Genomic DNA, 17,304 nt, shown 5'->3' on the forward strand with positions numbered 1-17,304 from the left:
ACAGCAGGTAAGGCGTGTCGAGTGCCCGCTGCTGTACTGATGTAGATTTAGCAGGCGTCCTTCGTGTGACGTGTTAGGAGAAAGTGGCCAACGCACAGCCCGACGTCACAATCGGGACAGTAGACACGTCTTAAATTGTGTGATTTTAAAAATATTTTTTCTCATGCTTGCGCATGTGAGGGTACAATGCCAGTGTGTGATCTGCATGGGCGACGTGCCCCCTGTGTTATTGAAGGCTACAACAGTGCAAGGCTCAATGACCTCTACATTTCCTTTAACATGAACAGTGAGAGTTGTTGTAACGTTAGGGTAACATTTAGGTGACCTTAGGTTTATGGTGACGTTAGGGTAGACGGTAGGTAAGCTTAAGTTTAGGGGAACGTTAGGGTAACATTTAGGTAATTTTAGGTTTAGGGTAACATTAGGGTAAATGTTAGGTAAGCTTAAGTTTAGGGTAACATTAGGTTAAATGTTAGGTAAGCTTAAGTTTAGGGGACGTTAGGGTAAACGTTAGGATAATATTAGAATACACGTTAGGGTAACATTAGGGTAAATGTTAGGTAAGCTTAAGTTTAGGGTAACATTAGGGTAAATGTTAGGGTAACATTTAGGTCATTTTAGGTTTAGGGTAACATTAGGTTAAATGTTAGGTAAGCTTAAGTTTAGGGGACGTTAGGGTAAACGTTAGGATAATATTAGAATACACGTTAGGGTAACATTAGGGTAAATGTTAGGTAAGCTTAAGTTTAGGGGAACATTAGGGTAAATGTTAGGGTAACATTTAGGTCATTTTAAGTTTAGGGTAACATTAGGGTAAATATTAGGTAAGCTTAAGTTTAGGGGAACATTAGGGTAAACGTTAGGGTAACATTTAGGTCATTTTAAGTTTAGGGTAACATTAAGTTAAATGTTAGGTAAGCTTAAGTTTAGGGGACGTTAGGGTAAACGTTAGGATAATATTAGAATACACGTTAGGGTAACATTAGGGTAAATGTTAGGTAAGCTTAAGTTTAGGGTAACATTAGGGTAAACGTTAGGGTAACATTTAGGTCATTTTAGGTTTAGGGTAATGTTTGGGTAAACATTAGGTAAGCTTTGGGGACTTAATAATTCCCCCCCACCCACCAGCCCAAAGCAAGGTATATGCACTCCTCACCAGCAGCACATTCGTTTCTCAAGTGTTTACCTCGGGGTCTCGCTCTCCACTTTATTATGGACTTTGGACTGTGTGCCAGGACAGGCTGCTGCCTGGATGTTTCTTTTCTTATGCTGTACGTCTTAACAGCAGTCTTTGGTTATTTAGGACCAAACTTCTGACCGCTATCTCGAGAAGGCAGAATGCTTTGGGAGTCTCCCCACCTTGGGCGTGTAAATTCTGCCATTATGGAACCAAGCGGTAGGCATCTGTGGGGCACTTCTCTCTTACTAGTTTATGGGGTATGACAATAATTTTTGCCTCCCACAGGGGATCAAGTTGTTTGAGGTGGGCTTTCCCAAGAACCTGTTACTGGTGACAATCCTGCCACTTAACACCTTCCTCAGTGATGGCTTCCTTTCCTAGAACGTACCCTTTATATGCTCAGGTGAGGTACCCCCAAACACACCCGGCTGTCCAAGCAGGCCTCTTGACCCAATATGAGTCTGTTTTGGGCTCAAGCGGGCAGACCAGGCTCCAGTCGTCTCCTTGGCATGTTGAGATTTACATGGCCGACAAGGACCTTGTGACCTTTGCTTGTGCTCGAGTAGGCTGACCAGGCCCCTCAGCCTTTTTAAGTTTTGGCAGTGTCATTAAGATTTCCACTTGATTGCAATCACTTTGCCTTTTTGCCACACACCTACGTCAGTCACCAGGCATATCACGGTGGTTCAGTGCTGTTGGCATCAGTGTCACCATCCGTGCCAACGTCTGATGGTTCTTCACACTGTCGTCACTATCACTTGACTCAACCATTGGTTCAGTTTCAGTTTGTTCTAAAACTGGCTTTACCTTCTCTAGTTTACTTGCCATTGTGCCTTATAGGCTCCACCCAATTCATGAATATTAATGAGTTACCTAAAGGTGGACAAACACAGAGAAATATTCATCATCTTTCTAAACATGATGTTATTTCATCGTCTAGATGGCAGCAGAATACTGTCTCCTGAACGTCATTCAGACTTAACACCATAGTGTGGATTGTTACACAGCTGGACTCGGGCTTAACCGTATTTACTGAGAATTCCCAGCTTGAATTACCACTGAGATTAACACCAAGGAGGTTATAACTGAGTCTGGGATTGCACATCACTAACAGCCAGCCCCGCCCCTAACAGCCAGCCCCGCCCCTAACAGCCAGTCCCGCCCCAAACTCCCAGCCCCGCCCCAGGCTGCCGCGAGGTGAATTTGGAAAGCGGGGTAAGCCTGTGTGTTAGATAACTGAGTAAAACATCGAGCGTATCTGCGTCGCCCTGCGTGCGTCCTTGGATTAATATTACAGTACTGGAAGAATCCATCAAAATCTGTCACAATAAAAACAAAACGTGGGGAAGTAAAAGTAGGCAGAAAAAAATACTCAAAGTAGAAAGAATCTCAAGGCAGACATAGGCAGGAATGAAGAATGGAGGAGAGCTTTGGAAGATAAAGGATTAAAGATAAATAGGAAGAAGACAAAACATCTGAGGTGTAATGAGGATCAGGAGTGAGAAGTTAGCCTGCAGGGGGAGCCACTGGAAAGAGAGGATACATTTAAATATGGAGGATCAGTGGTAGCACAAGATGGAGAATTAGATGCAGAGATAACTCACAGAGTGGAGTGTGGATGGAACAATTGGAAGAAGGCATCAGGCCGAGGTCCGGCTTACTTGTCTGAACTTATCATGACTTACAAACCTGAGCGCACATTAAGATCTCAAGATGCTGGTCTGCTTCTGATTCCAAGGATTAATAAAATAACAGTGTGGGGGGTCAAGCTTTTAGTCACAGGACCCCTAAACTGTGGAGTGGTCTGCCTGCTACTCTAAGAGATGTCCCTTTTGGTCTCAGTTTTTAAAGACTCACAACTTCAGTTTAGCACACCCTGACTAGAGCTGCCGATGAACTGTGCAGACCGCATCTCTGTTGTTAGTCATTAGCACTAAAACATAAGGAACATGAGAGTTAGAATTTATTACTAACCCTCACCTGTTCTGTTTCCCTTCTCAGTACTCAAAGGTGGCACTGCCCACCTGCCAAGTTGTTCTGAACACCTAAGATAAGTCATCTCTGATGGAGGAATCATTGGGTAGAGGGGTCCTTTCATCGGATTGGCTGGCGCAGTGCTGACTCAGCTGTGGAATGGCCAATAAGAGGAGGGGGGGGGGGGGGGGGGAATCAGCAGCTTGATGTCCGAGGAACAAATCAGAATCCCCTTACGTGACCTCATTGACTGTTGAATTCTGCTCTGTACTGGTAATGTTCCTATTGTACTACTGTATTGTATTGAGGATGATGTTGTATATGATTGTTTCATGATGCTTTTGTCCATTGCTTTCTGTTTGGGTGTTGATTGCTATGGTCTGCGTCTTTTGAGACGTATGGCGGCCGGAGGGAGGGGTGCGGTTTAGAGGCGCGCTGTATGGAGAGTTGGTTACACAAGGTTAACAATAAACAGCATTCAAGACGTTATTCTGAGTGTGTCGCTACTTCAATCTAGAAAACACGACAGATGACTTGTGTTCTGCTCTGTGGATTGTTTTGTATTGACCCCATTTTTTTTTTTTGACACCCAGTGCAGTAGACTTCTAAGCAGACAGTGAGGAAGATGCAGGAGCTCCACAGCCGTCTCCTCGTCACCCACAGTCTGCACAATGGAACGGTTAGTAGAGAGGAGTCAGTGAACGTGATGGAGTACAGGGGGGCAGATTAAAGAAGACAAGTACGGTGGGCCTGGACGGTGTGACTGAAGGTCTGAAGACGGCGGTAAGGACCAGCAGTGACGCAACGGAGCCGAGACACAGACAGTCAAGAGAAGAAAGGAGATGTTAGGGTACGGCAGACATGGGAATGTGGAGATACAGAAAAGGACAGAATGAGAGACGAAACCCTCAGGTGTCCAATAAAAGAAAGTACAATACAATATCATTTATTTTTGTGTAGCCCAAAATCACACAAGAAGTGTCGCAATGGGCTTTAACAGCCCCCCCAGCCCGGACTCTCTAAGAAGACAAGAAAAAAACTCCCAAAAAAAAAACCTTGTAGGGGAAAAATGGAAGAAACTTTGGGAAAGGCAATTCAAAGAGAGAGACCCCTTTCCAGGTAGGTTAGGCGTGTAGTGCAGTGCAGGATTTACGTATAAGCTACACAAGCTATAGCTTAGGGCCCCCGCCTTCTTGGGGGCCCCCAAAACAAATTGTCCAAGTGAGCAATTGTCATATATACTTAAATATACTACAGCATTATTTGTCCCAATCAGGCCCGGCCTTAGGCATAGGCGAAGTAGGCGACCGCCTAGGGCCCCGGATCGACTCCTTGGTCTAATTTTCACACATTTCACAGAGCTTCCAGGGGGCCCCTGGACCCCCCTTTCGCCTAGGGCCCCATAATACCTAAGACCGGGCCTGGTGTAGTGGGTGTCAAAAGAAGGGGGGTCAATACAACACAATACACAGAACAGAACAAATCCTCAATACAGTATAAAAATAAAAATTTTAGAAGTACGGAGCAGAATTTAACAGTAGATGATATCACTGTGAAGGACAGCCGGGTCCCATGCCCAGCAGGGACGCCCCTGCTGCATCTGTTCCGTGGGAGCCACCATGGGCAGCTCAATACCTTCCCCAGGACGCTTGGTGGCAGCCTCCCTGGCGGACGACGATTCCCCAACCTGGCACATGGCTCCATGGGACATGGAGTCCTCCACAGCCCGGTTGGGGGGCTCGGATGGCCGCCAGGGGGAGCTGCATGGACTTTGCAGCCCGGCTGGTCAATTCCTCATCCCCACCCGGAAATGCAATTAGGCCCAGGTGATCAAGCACCTGGAATGCTTCCGGGTGGGGTATAAAAAAGGCCAGCCACCATCACTCGAGAGAGCCAGAGTCAGGAGGAGGAGGACTAAGCCTGAGGAGTGGTGGTGATTGAAGGACTGTTGTGGTATTTGTGAGTGTTTTTGGGACTGTGTTGGGCCTGTGGGACACAGGGAAGGCGTGCCCCACGGCTGAAGAAAAATAAAAAAGTATTTTATTTAAGTACGTGCCTCTGCCTCAGTCTGTGCCGGGTCGGGCGCTATATAGCACCTTTCACAATCACATAAGAAGATTTGGATTTGTTTAGAGTCCTGGAGACCTCATCTATCAAGCTGCCTCCCCCATTTGGCCATTCCATGGCTGAGGCAGCCAATCTGATGAAAGGACCCCTCCTTCCCACGATTCCTGCGATCCTCCATCAGGGATGACTTTACTTTAGGCAGGCAAAACAACTTGGCAGGTGGGCCGTGGGCACCAAGTGCCACATTTGAGTACCGAGAAGTGAAACAGAACAGGTGAGGGTTAGTATCAAATTCTAACTCTCATGTTCCTTGTGTTTCAGTGCCAGTGACTAACAACAGAGATGCGGTCTGCACAGCTCATCAGCAGCTCTAGGCAGGGTGTGCTAAACTGAAGTTGTGAGTCTTTAAAAGCTGAGACCGAAGGGGCATCTCTTAGAGTAGCAGGCAGACCGCTCCACAGTTTAGGGGCCCTGTAACTAAAAGCTCGGCCCCCCCCCCCCCCCCCCACTGTTATTTTATTAATTCTTGGAATCAGAAGCAGACTGGCATCTTGAGATCTTTAATGTGCGCTCCTGTTTGTAAGTCATGATAAGTTCAGACAAGTAAGCCGGACCTCGGCCATTTAATGCTTTATATGTTAAAAGGAGGATTTTGAAATCTGCCCTAAACTTAACCGGGCGCCAGTGTAACGACTCTATGACTGGAGTTATGTGTTTGTATTTTCTTGTTCTTGTAATAATTCTTGCAGCAGCATTTTGAATTAGCTGGAGGCTGAATAAAGAACAGTTTGAACATCCAGTGAACACCGCATTGCAGCAGTCAAGTACAAGGAAAGGAGGTTGAAGTGGTGTGGACGTGTGATGAGGAGAGACGATGAAGATGTGGGCTAAAGAGTGATGGACATGAAGAAGAGAAAGTGAGGAAGGACAAAGAGAAGGAGGAGGAAATATAAAATAAATGAAGATCTGAAGGAGGAGGGCATAACTGGTGTGGGGGTGCAGTGCCGAACTGAGTGAAGAAGAGTCATCGGGCACATGGACCCCACAAAAAAGTGGGAAATGAGGAGGAAGAAGAAGAAGAAGAGACCCAGTGGAGGCCCTTGACAAGGCCTGTTAAAAGTGGGCAACATCTGTGCCACATTTCAGATGAGAGGGAACGGACATCATCCGGGGCTGTAGAGGGGCACATAAGCCCTTTGGTGATCGGATTCATTGGAATTGGGGGTCACGGGGATGTAAAGGGAGAGAAGGGGGACCATGCTGGTGAGACCTCCAGTTTATAACGAGCTTGCAACAAAACCAACTGATGTGGCCAGAGACTTGGGGCGGGGGGTGCTTTGGTGAGTGTGGTCAAAGCCAATTCTTTTAGGGGGTAGACATCACAGGAAGGGTGAGCTCCTGGTCTGAGGTGGCATTGCTGGAGAACATCCAAACTCTACACAGACGGTGCCAGGCTGGGATTTCAAGCCACATCCCTGACCAGCTGTCACAGCGTCACCGGCCAGAAATTCATCCTTCCATGTAATCCAATTATAGGGTCCCAGCCTTAACATCCCAACAGCAGTGGGCACATGCCAGGGGGAAACATCTGGTCCATCACGTGCTTGTACTCCGTCACGCCGGACCAGTTACGAGCCCCTGTACGTCTACAGTATGTGGGAGCAAAACTAGAGTACCAACAGCAGTGGGACATACGGGGGGGTTGGCGGTTGGGCAGGGGGGATAGGAGAAAACACACAAACCCCACCCAAACAGCGTCAGGCCCCTGGCACTCGTGTCACACTTAAGTAATTCCAGCGGGGTCGGCACTCGCTACAATTTCGCAGCAGGATGAGTTTCGTAAACTTCCTGCCTGCCAGTTGGCTCACTCAGCGGGGGGCTGTTTGCCGAGTTGACGCAAGTATCTGGGGACGGCGGGTTGTCTGCTTTTACTTTTTGTACAAAACCAAAGCTTTACATTATATAGCGCCTCTCATCGCAGGGGATACCACCTGAAGGAGGATTACAGCAGAGTCCCTCAGACTCTCTCTTCACGACCCACCAATGAGGAGCCCCCTTAGTGATCAGTAGACATATTGTTTGGGGGGGGGGGGAGGGGATCTGCCTTGGTCAACTAAGCAAAGAGAGTGGTCCCCTTAATGAATGGAGCATGAATGTCAAAGAGAGGATTTGGGGGGTCCCCCTTGGTGAACCGGGCAACCCACTAGTTGAGAAACACCAGTTTACGGCACCTTCACCACATGCTGTTAGGTCTGTGCCCAGCCCACCATGGTGGTCTACATCTTAATCACACAATGGTCCATTTTTTTCTTTTTTAGGGTGGTGAAATTTGGACAACGCATCAGAGGAACCCACCCTGGTAGGACGTCACGAAGCAGCAGCGAATAAAACTTCAAAAACGGGCAGGGGTACAAAAACCTGGATGTCACCGAATTGTCTTAACCTAAGCGAAGGTAAAGTGAAATGATATTGTTTGGATCCCATGACTTGGCGATACCCCCAAATGTAACCTCAGCCCACTGAACCTACTGTGAAAAACCTGGGGGGTCTTATTTCATAAATCCAGCTTATTTTTTTCAGCTGGGGGTTTCAAGGTGAAGCCTTTTCTTACTTTTCTCGACTATGAGGAAGTCTTCCTCACCTTCATCACATCTCACCTTGGCTACTGCACCTCGTCGTATGCAGGGCTCAGTCAGTCAGTCAGTCGTCCATCTCTCACATGCGTTTGGTTTACGTAAACGTGAACTCGTTACACCCATCATGGCGTCTCGTCACTGGCATCCGGTCTGTTTTAGAACTAAGGGTGAAGATTTTACGGTTTTGTTTTGAAGTCCCCAAATGGGGTTGCACCCCCTGCATCACCACACACCTGTGGGGTCACTTGGGCCTTCTGACCAACACCTGGGCGGTGGGGTTTGGGGGGGTACGGGGTAACTGTGCCTTTTCAGTTGCTGCACCAAAACTCTGGAACCTTCTACCACTTTATATTAGGACAGCACCGACTTTAGCTGATTCTCTGTCTTCTCGCTCTCATGGAGTTTTGATTGTTATGCTGAGTTCCACTTACTTCAGAAGTCGGAGCTGGGAATGACGACCGTGTTCCAGGAAAAACAATATGGACGTCTCCAGGCACACAGATGAGTACGGAACAAAAATGACGTACACCTGAAAAGCACCGGAGAAGAAGCAAGAAGGTGCAGAAGGCCTGATTGATCTTCAGCGGATTTCATCGTGTAAAAAAAACGACTGCGTTTTGATTGGTCGTTCTGTCACCGGTACACAAAGGACGAGGCCTGTCAGAACAGAGCGTTAACGAACGATTACTTAACTGTTACGTGGGTAAGGTTACGGTTAGCTAGCTAAACGTGAGTCAGCTGAACGTTTCTATTTCACGGGGTGCTCACTTGCCAGGTTAGCCGTTATCAGCGATAGGAGGTGGGCGGAGTTAGGAGTCCAGGAGGTGATGATGTCACAGACTCGCGGGTTTAATTAGCTGAAGTTGACAGTGGGGATGAAAAGGCCAAGCTCGGCTCCAATGATCCTCTTGGGGTCCACGAATGCTCCTTGCCCACCTCACTCGCAGATCTGCCCCCACCGATGCCCATGGCTGGAGTCCATGCTGCAGTGTCGGGTCCTGGCAGCTCTATACCTTCACCCGTCTATTTCCAGGTCAGTCTCCGGGAGGCCATGCTGTGAAATTGAGGCCACTTTAGACTTTGCTGCCTCATCCTTTTCCTTTTTCATTGTGAGATCTTTGCTTGCATGTAGAATTATTAAATCCCCTTGGGATGAATAAATACAGGATATCTCGAGCCCCCCCCACACACACACGTCCATCTCCAGCAACGGACGAGACCCACAGACAGACGCTGGGCGTCGCCGTGTGTGCGACTGACTTGATGAGACACAAATGCTGTGAACTCGGAGTCCGAAGCACTGAGGAACAATTCCAGTAGTGCTCACTAGAGGGGGATATCACCGTCAAACCCCGGCCATTAATGAAGGCGAACACCAAATAAATGAATAAGTGTCGGTGTGTTCGTCCAGCTGTAATAAAAGCTTTTTGTTCTCGTTTGGACCCTCTAAGCGACTCTCACCCGAGTGTGAAGGTCTAGTGGGTCTCAGGTGTTCATGTGGTGAATCATCGTCTTGCAGGTCAGGGCTGTTGGGGGCCTGGAGCTTATCCTGGGGGCACTGAGCATGAGACCACACCCTGGATGGGATGGCAGATCACCACAGAGTACACTCACATGCAGGGGACTGATTTATTTATAGGAGGGGCGGGGACCCCAAAAATGATAATTCATCCGATAAAACTTCAAGTCAGTCTTCAAAATGAGGTGCCACACTTTCTTGCCCCCTGTTCACATTCCCTGTTTCGGGGTCCACAGCCTCCAGTGTGTTTTTTTTTTCTTCTATGATAGGAAATCTTCTTCCTTTTGGTGTCAGTTTAAGCTTTGGGGAATAAAAAAGAAGACACAGGGAGCAAGATCTGGCCAATTGGGGTGGGGGGGGGGTGGGGGGGGGGGTGTGCAAAGCAAGACAGCAGCCATCCCACCTGCACTTCAGACGAGGTCACCCACCTGAAGCTAAGCAGGTTTGGGACTTGGATGGGAGACCAACCAGGAAAAGCTGGGGTTGCTGCTGGTTGGGGTGTTGATGAGGCCAGCAGGGGGCGCCTACCCTGTGGTCTGTGTGTGGACCCCAATACCCCCAAGTGCAGTGACGGGGACACCGTGCTGTAAAAATGGCGCCGTCCTTTGGATGAGATGTAAAACTGAAGTCCTGAGTCTCTGTGGTCATCAAAGACCCCTGGGTATCCTTCATAAAGAGTCGGGGGTGTATCCCGATGTCCTGGCTAAATTGCCCACCACAACCTCATCACGCTGCCCCCCCCCACACCCAATCAACCCCTGTCTCTAATTGGCTCTCCTTCTCACCTAACAGCTAATATGTGGGCAGACTGGGACAAAAATGGCTGCCGTCACATCATCCAGGTGGGCGCTGCACATTAGATAGATAGATAGATAGATAGATATGAAAGGCACTATATAATAGATAGATAGATAGATAGATAGATAGATAGATAGATAGATAGATAGATAGATAGATAGATAGATATGAAAGGCACTATATGATAGATAGATAGATAGATAGATAGATAGATAGATAGATAGATAGATAGATAGATAGATAGATAGATAGATAGATAGATAGACACTTTATTAATTACAATGGGAAATTCACATTAGTGGCCCTCCACTCACTACAGCTCTTCGAGTATTGAGACAAGCGCTATATAAATGTAAAGAATTATTATTATTAACACCCTCATTGCTTTCGATTGAAAACTCTTTGGCGGACGGACCAGGCAGTGCGTGTAGGTGAGCCGTCATCATTCACCACGGCCCTTTGAGTGCCCCCCTGCCCGGGACGTTTCAATTCCTGATGCCTCCCTCAGCGGGTCACTGTAATGCCACCGACTGACAGTCCAGCAGGTTAAAAAGAATAAAAACCTCAGAGGTCGTGAATTTCAGGGTGAAAGGTCACCCAGGAATTCACCCCTCCCGTTTTTCAAATCGCCCCTTCTAGAAGCTTCTCCGTCCGAATGTCTCCTGGACCCGAGCTTGGCTTTGGAATTTTTTGACCCCTCGGTTTAGTTTTTCTATTTTCCATTTTAGACCCTTCTTCTGCCCACTCGTCTAATCCACTCGGGCCGTTTCATTTCTCATTTCTCAGATCTTATCAATCTGCCGACATAATGGATGTAGCTTCTCCTCCTGTGCCACCAAAGACCCCGACGAGAAGTCACCAGAAGTGCTACAGGACCCTGGAAGGCTTGACTGCATAACTGCATTGTTCAGCTTAACTGTCAGAGCGGGACGAGTCCTACAGACTGGGGTCCACCGGGTGGTCTTCTCCATGCAGGTCCTAATCGTCCTCTGTCGCTATTACTGGCGGTGCCCACTTTAACTGATTAAGGCAGGAGGACAGCTGGCAGGGGCTTCACCTCCCCCCACTCACGTGAATTCTAGCAGTTAGCAGTTGCCTAGTGGGTGGGTGGGGGGCCTCTGTGTGTATCCAGTCATCATGAAGAAGTTCTTTGTGGTGAATAGATGGCTAAGGAGGGAAGTGCCACAGTGTGCCCGACAGAAACAGTCAACAGGAAGATAAAGAGAAGGATGTGCAGCCCGCTGGCAAGAACCTTTGACAAACGACTCTAACAAGGGCGCCGTAAACCCAATGCCAGGCTTTCCTTTTCTGATCCGAAGGGCAGAAAAGAGAAAAACTTGAAGGGGTTCTGCCATCCAAAATGCCAATAATGTAAAATGGACCACCCAACTCGGGCGCTGAGCTTTCTATTCAATCCATTTACTCCTTCCTTCCAAGCTTAATCTGCCCTATCCTGGCATCATTCGATACAAGGCAGAGCAATGCCAGGATGGGATGCCAGTTAATCACCGGGCACACTCTCTCGTGCCACTGAGTCATCAAGAAGTCAAACCTGCACGGCAGAAACATACCAACTGTACATAACAGGGATGTGCCAACTCCAGAGAGAGAGATGGGGGGCAGGCACCAGGCTGGCATCTGAACTCTGCCTCCTGATGCTATGAGGTGCCAACTCTAAGGAATTCAAGCACAACAGAGCTGGCATTTTGTTGGGCTGGACAATCAGTGATGGTAGGACATGAAAGTGGGGGGCTTATGGAGATGGATGGGGGTCTGCGTTCACAAGTGTTCCAGTGTGGTATGGGTGAGGAATTTGTCTGAAAATAAGAGAAAGAGACAACTGGCAGAACCCCCTATGAATTATGGGAAAAAGAAAGATGGAGGGGGCACATCTGCACTTGAGGGAAGGGGTCTTGTGTTTGTTACAATTACCGATCCTCTGACTAAACTGGCAGGCTTGTGCCCTGCTGTGTGCCGCTAGCTCCCCTTGCCCGTGGTCCAGACCAGTGGCTGTTCTGATTGGCACTTTGGCCCGTTAAGGTCACTCCAGCAGACTGAAGGCGCTTTCAACAGCAACTGTGCCAGTGTGGTCTGCCATCTGCTTCCTGCTCCGTGGTTTTGCTGACGTTATGGGTGAGCTTGTTGTCCTGGCACCGCTGAGTCAGCAGGGAGACCCCTTCCCTGTAAGCCATCTCGTCATTGACAGCCAAGTTGAGGTGCGTCTGGATAGGCGGGTAAACCTGTGGAGTGCCCACCTTGACGATGTGATGCTGCCAAACCACACCTGCTGAGGCTGCTGGTCAGGACCTCCAAAGTTCATTTGCAGAGGGTGACAATGAGCTTGGTGGCCAGTTGCATGTTAAATTCTGAGCTATAATCTATAAAGAGGACCCCATAAGTACCACGATGGCATGAAGTCCAGGGGTTCCTGGCATCCTTTGTGGAGTGGCTGTGACGATATGCTCGGGACTATTCTAGAATATTCTGTGTAAGGTGTCCCAGCAGCACTCCATCAAGCTACCATTCTCTGGTCATCTGCGGTTTCTTCGGCAGAAGGGAGAACTCTTGTCCTTTTGAAGCGGGCAGAGACCACCGAGGTGTCCCAGCAAGATTTTACAGCACACGGCCGGTGGGCATTAACTTGTTGCAAAGTCCTCCATCTGTTCTCATGAACTTCTATAGGTGCGCAGCGGGGTCACTAGGAGCGTCACACCCTGGTGCGGCACCAACTCGGCTCAAAGCAGCGCAGAGGGTGGCGAAGGTGGCACGAGATATGCCCATCACCAAGCTCCCTTGTGTTCAGCACAAAAAAAAAACGGGATCAGCAAAGAGTTCGGCCATCCTTCATGGCAACGTTTCTTAGACCCCCCCCATTTAGGATTCTGGGACAGTTTCTACCTGCGGGCTTTAAGGTGGAAATCGTGAGAACATGAAACTCTGTGCCCTGTTTCTAAAGCCATTTGGCACCTTGTGACACGGTGCCTCATCAGGCTGGAGGTGTCCATCGGGGTGTGGATGCACTGGAGTCATAAATGGGATTTGGTCAGAAGTGAAGTTGCCCTTCAGATGTTCTACCACTGCCAAATTGTAGGTGGCACCATGGGTCCATGTTGCTTGATCCTAACATCAGCATGATACAAAAGGCACCCCAGATTCATTTGCCCCTGCTGCTTATTTTTGGTCCAAGTTATGATGCTTTGTGCCCACCGGAGACGCTCTTTTCTTATTTTTGGAACTTGCAATGGTCTTCAATCTGATGCCAAATCCACTAAGTGGCGCATTCTGAGATGCCATTCTGCTATGCAATTTAGATGGCATTTGCCCCATCATGGTCTGTCTTTTTGCTGTCCGATTCCCGTCATTCTCCTTTGACCCCTCTGATCCACACAATTGCCTGTCTCTGTGGGGGGGGGGGGGGGGGGGGGGGGCAGTTCTCCATTTACGCGCCATTCTCTGTAATCTCTTGAGACAGTTGTGTGTTAAAAACCCACTGGTATACATCTAGTGCCAACTGTCATGCCACATTCAGAGCCCCTCGGGTCTCTCAGTTCTCACTCCATCACTCAACTAACTGAACGTGGACTGATGTGATGGGTGAGGGGTCCGCCACACCACTGTCATGTGCCGTGAGACATGCTGGGATGGAGAATTTGGGTGAAGGTGGGAGGCGCACCTAGCAAACTGGTGACTTTGTACGTTTATTTATACACATTCACACATAACTTTGACAAATGTATTGTAAGGGATGGGCTGGCGTCTCTGTCTGGATGGGTCCTGCTCACCAGGAGGCCATTTTAGTGAGTGGGGCAGGAAGTAGGGCAAGACCTTACCTGCCCTAGTCAGAAGGTCAAAAAGAAAGATGCCAATGTGCCAAGGGATATGTTGGCAACCCAGCAGGGATGGACCAAAGACCCTTCCCCAACTGGGAAGTCAACATAAAGATGGTCCGGGGGGAGATAATATGTTTGGACTATTTACTCCCTCGACATGATAGATGAGGATACCCATAAGGCATGCTGGGAGTTGTAGTCCCATGGAGCAGCCCTGTTGAGTTCCCTGGGGATACAGCAGGCATCCGTGATCCCTGCTTTGTGGGGCTTCCACATGACCCGAAAGTGCTTCCTACGGGCAATGCCCTGGCACTGGCAGTTCTCCTGGGTCATCCATTAAAGGAGCCACGTGTTGGAGTGGAGGAACGAGAGAGGAGAAGAGAATTGCGTGCATTGTGCCTGTGCCTTTTTGACAAGGAGGCCTTTGTAACGTATGATAACTGTGATGAACATTTTATTTGAGCCCAGGACAGGGGTTTGGGGCGCTGCATCACCCTCTACAGGTCACGGTATGAATGTCTTCAGCCTGTCCTGCACTACATGAGCTGTGAAATGAGGCCCTTATAAAGATGAAGACATCCAAACATAAACTGGAGAACAAGATGCAGCCCAAAGTCCTTCAGGACGCCAAGAACTTGCTGGAATGTTCCGGATACAGAGAGGAAAAAAGGGGAAGTAAGGGGGGTCTAAGGAATTGCAATGTTCATTGGGCAGATTTTTAACATCATATTTAAATAAGATGAAGAGACGGTGGGGGTGGAGTGGGTTTGGTGGGATTTAACACCACACCTTGTGTTCTGACCACATGGGACAGCAGCAGAATTTAGTCAGAAAAGGAATCGGGAGATGACTCAGAACCAAAGCAAAGCAGCGGTGAGTCATAGCCAAGATGCCATAAAAGAGATAAGCGGGACTCCAGATGACGTGTGACAAAATGTGGGGACAAATGGCCGAAAACTGTAAACCAATAAACATACGTAAGCAGAGTACAAACGTTGATCTTAAATTGTACACAAACAACATGAAATACACATATATAGCGCCTTTTCTAACCTGGAGGCCACCTTTGTGCAGCCATTCTTGTGCCAGTCCACTCACTTCACATCAGCTATTAGGTGGTGACAGTGTGACAAAGATAAATTTGTGGGTGAGGATACCCACAGGGCATGCTGGGAGCTGTAGTCCCATGGAGAAGCCCTGTTGGGTTCTCTCACCGTGACAAAGATAAGTTTGGGGGTGAGGATATCCACAGGGCATGCTGGGAGCTGTAGTCCCATGGAGAAGCCCTGTGGGGTTCTCTCACCGTGACAAAGATAAGTTTGGGGGTGAGGATACCCAGAGGGCATGCTGGGAGCTGTAGCCCCATGGAGAAACCCTGTTGGGTTCTCTCACTGTGACAAAGACAAGTTTGGGGGTGAGGATACCCACAGGGCATGCTGGGAGCTGTAGTCCCATGGAGAAGCCCTTTTGGGTTCCCTGGGGGGCCGTGGTGGGCAGTTTAGTCAGGACATTGGGATACACCCTGCTGTTTTTGATGGATGCCCAGGGATTTTTAACAACCACAGAAAGTCCGGACCTCAGTATCACGTCTCATCTGAAAGAACGGCTCCAGTTTTTACAGCGTGGTGTCCCCGTCACCACTGTGGGGTGGTGGGATCCGCATGCAAACCACAGGGTAGGAGCCCCCTGCTGGGCTCATCTACACCTCTTCCAACAGCAAGCCCAGCTTTTCCTAGTTTGTCTCCCATCCAAGTACTGGCCGGGCCTGAACGTGCTTAGCTGCAGGTGGGTGACGTCTTCTGAAGGCATTTCAAAGTGACCAAGGAATTACAAGTTTTAAGGTTTGGGTCGAGTCCAATCGAGGACAAGCAGGAAATGAACGAGGCGACCTTTATACTCTTGAACCAGTCCACTAACACTTCGAATGGCGGTGCCCACAGGAAAAACAACCGGGTGTCACAGGAGACCACTACTTAGTATCAGCCGCCCCGTTAGAAACACGTCAAGCACCACATGTGACCACGAGATTCTGAGTCGAGGTCTAAATAGTTCTCAAAGGTCATGAAGAATTTATGAAAAACTCAGAAACAAGTACCTGATGATGACTCAAAATGCAGCCAGCGGCACAGAGGGTGGGCACACGTCGCTCCTGTTTTCAGATCACTGCAGTGTAGCAGCACATTCATCTTCTTCTGTTTGCTCCCGTTAGGGGTCACCACAGCGGATCATCTTCTTCCATATCTTCCTGATCTCATCATCTTGCTCTGTCACCCCCATCACCTGCATGTCCTCTCTCACCACATCCATAAACCTTCTCTTAGGCCTTCCTCTTCTCCTCTTCCCTGCCAGCTCTATCCTTAGTACCCTTCTCCCAGTATACCCAGCATCTCTCCTCCAAACCAATGTCATCTCGCCTCTCTGACTCGGTCTCCCAACTTGAGCTGATCCTCAAAAGTCCTCGTTCCTAATCCTCGGACAAACAGGTGGCCCGCAATGACTGACTGGCTTGTGATGATCAATTCTGTCCCCTTGTCCTGCCACACTTCTTCTTAAATTGTCCCCAACTACGGTGGCTTTTTTCTTTGTAAGGCACTTTGAACAAAAGCACCTGCTAAGCACGTAAATCTAAATGCTGCCATTCTGTCCCCGTGTTTTAACATTGGGCTGCTTTATGGATCCCACCCCATCCGGCCTTTGGACAGATTTTCTCCAAAATTATACCACCTGGGCACAGCTGTAGAGTCAAGAGGTTGCCAACGGACCACCCTACTGGCCCAGGACTCGTCTTCTCACAATGATAATGACACGCGGCTCATCTCGATTGATCCGTGATGCTACGCTTTCCTGACAGCACTTAGCCGTTTGAAGTGTTTGTGAGCTAAAACTAACCTATGAGATAAGTGGGGGACCACCACAAGGCCGAGTGGACCACCAGCACCTCCCACACTGCCCACCTGAGTGTGTGTCCGTCTGACCGTGCCAGTTGCTGCGTCTTTGCTTTGTGTTTCTTGTATCTAGCGATACTCTACTCGTGTTAAACTTCCCGAAGCCCACCTGACTCTGCTTACCACAAGACCCCCGCACCTCCGCCTACGTTCCGTCTCACGTCAGCCTCGATTACTCGAATGTTGAGCCTCAGGGTGTCACCGATGTCACACAGTGCTGACGTCAGGATGGGCTCGACCTCCTCCAAGCCGCAGCTTCCAGTCAGTCCTCCACCCCACCGAGACTGGCATCTCCTGGCATTATTAAGAGTCTCTCAGAAGTCAGTGTGTAAATATTTATTTTCCGAATTTTACA

Source organism: Erpetoichthys calabaricus, chromosome 17 (assembly GCF_900747795.2).
Source record: "Erpetoichthys calabaricus chromosome 17, fErpCal1.3, whole genome shotgun sequence".
Classification (NCBI taxonomy): domain Eukaryota; kingdom Metazoa; phylum Chordata; class Cladistia; order Polypteriformes; family Polypteridae; genus Erpetoichthys; species Erpetoichthys calabaricus.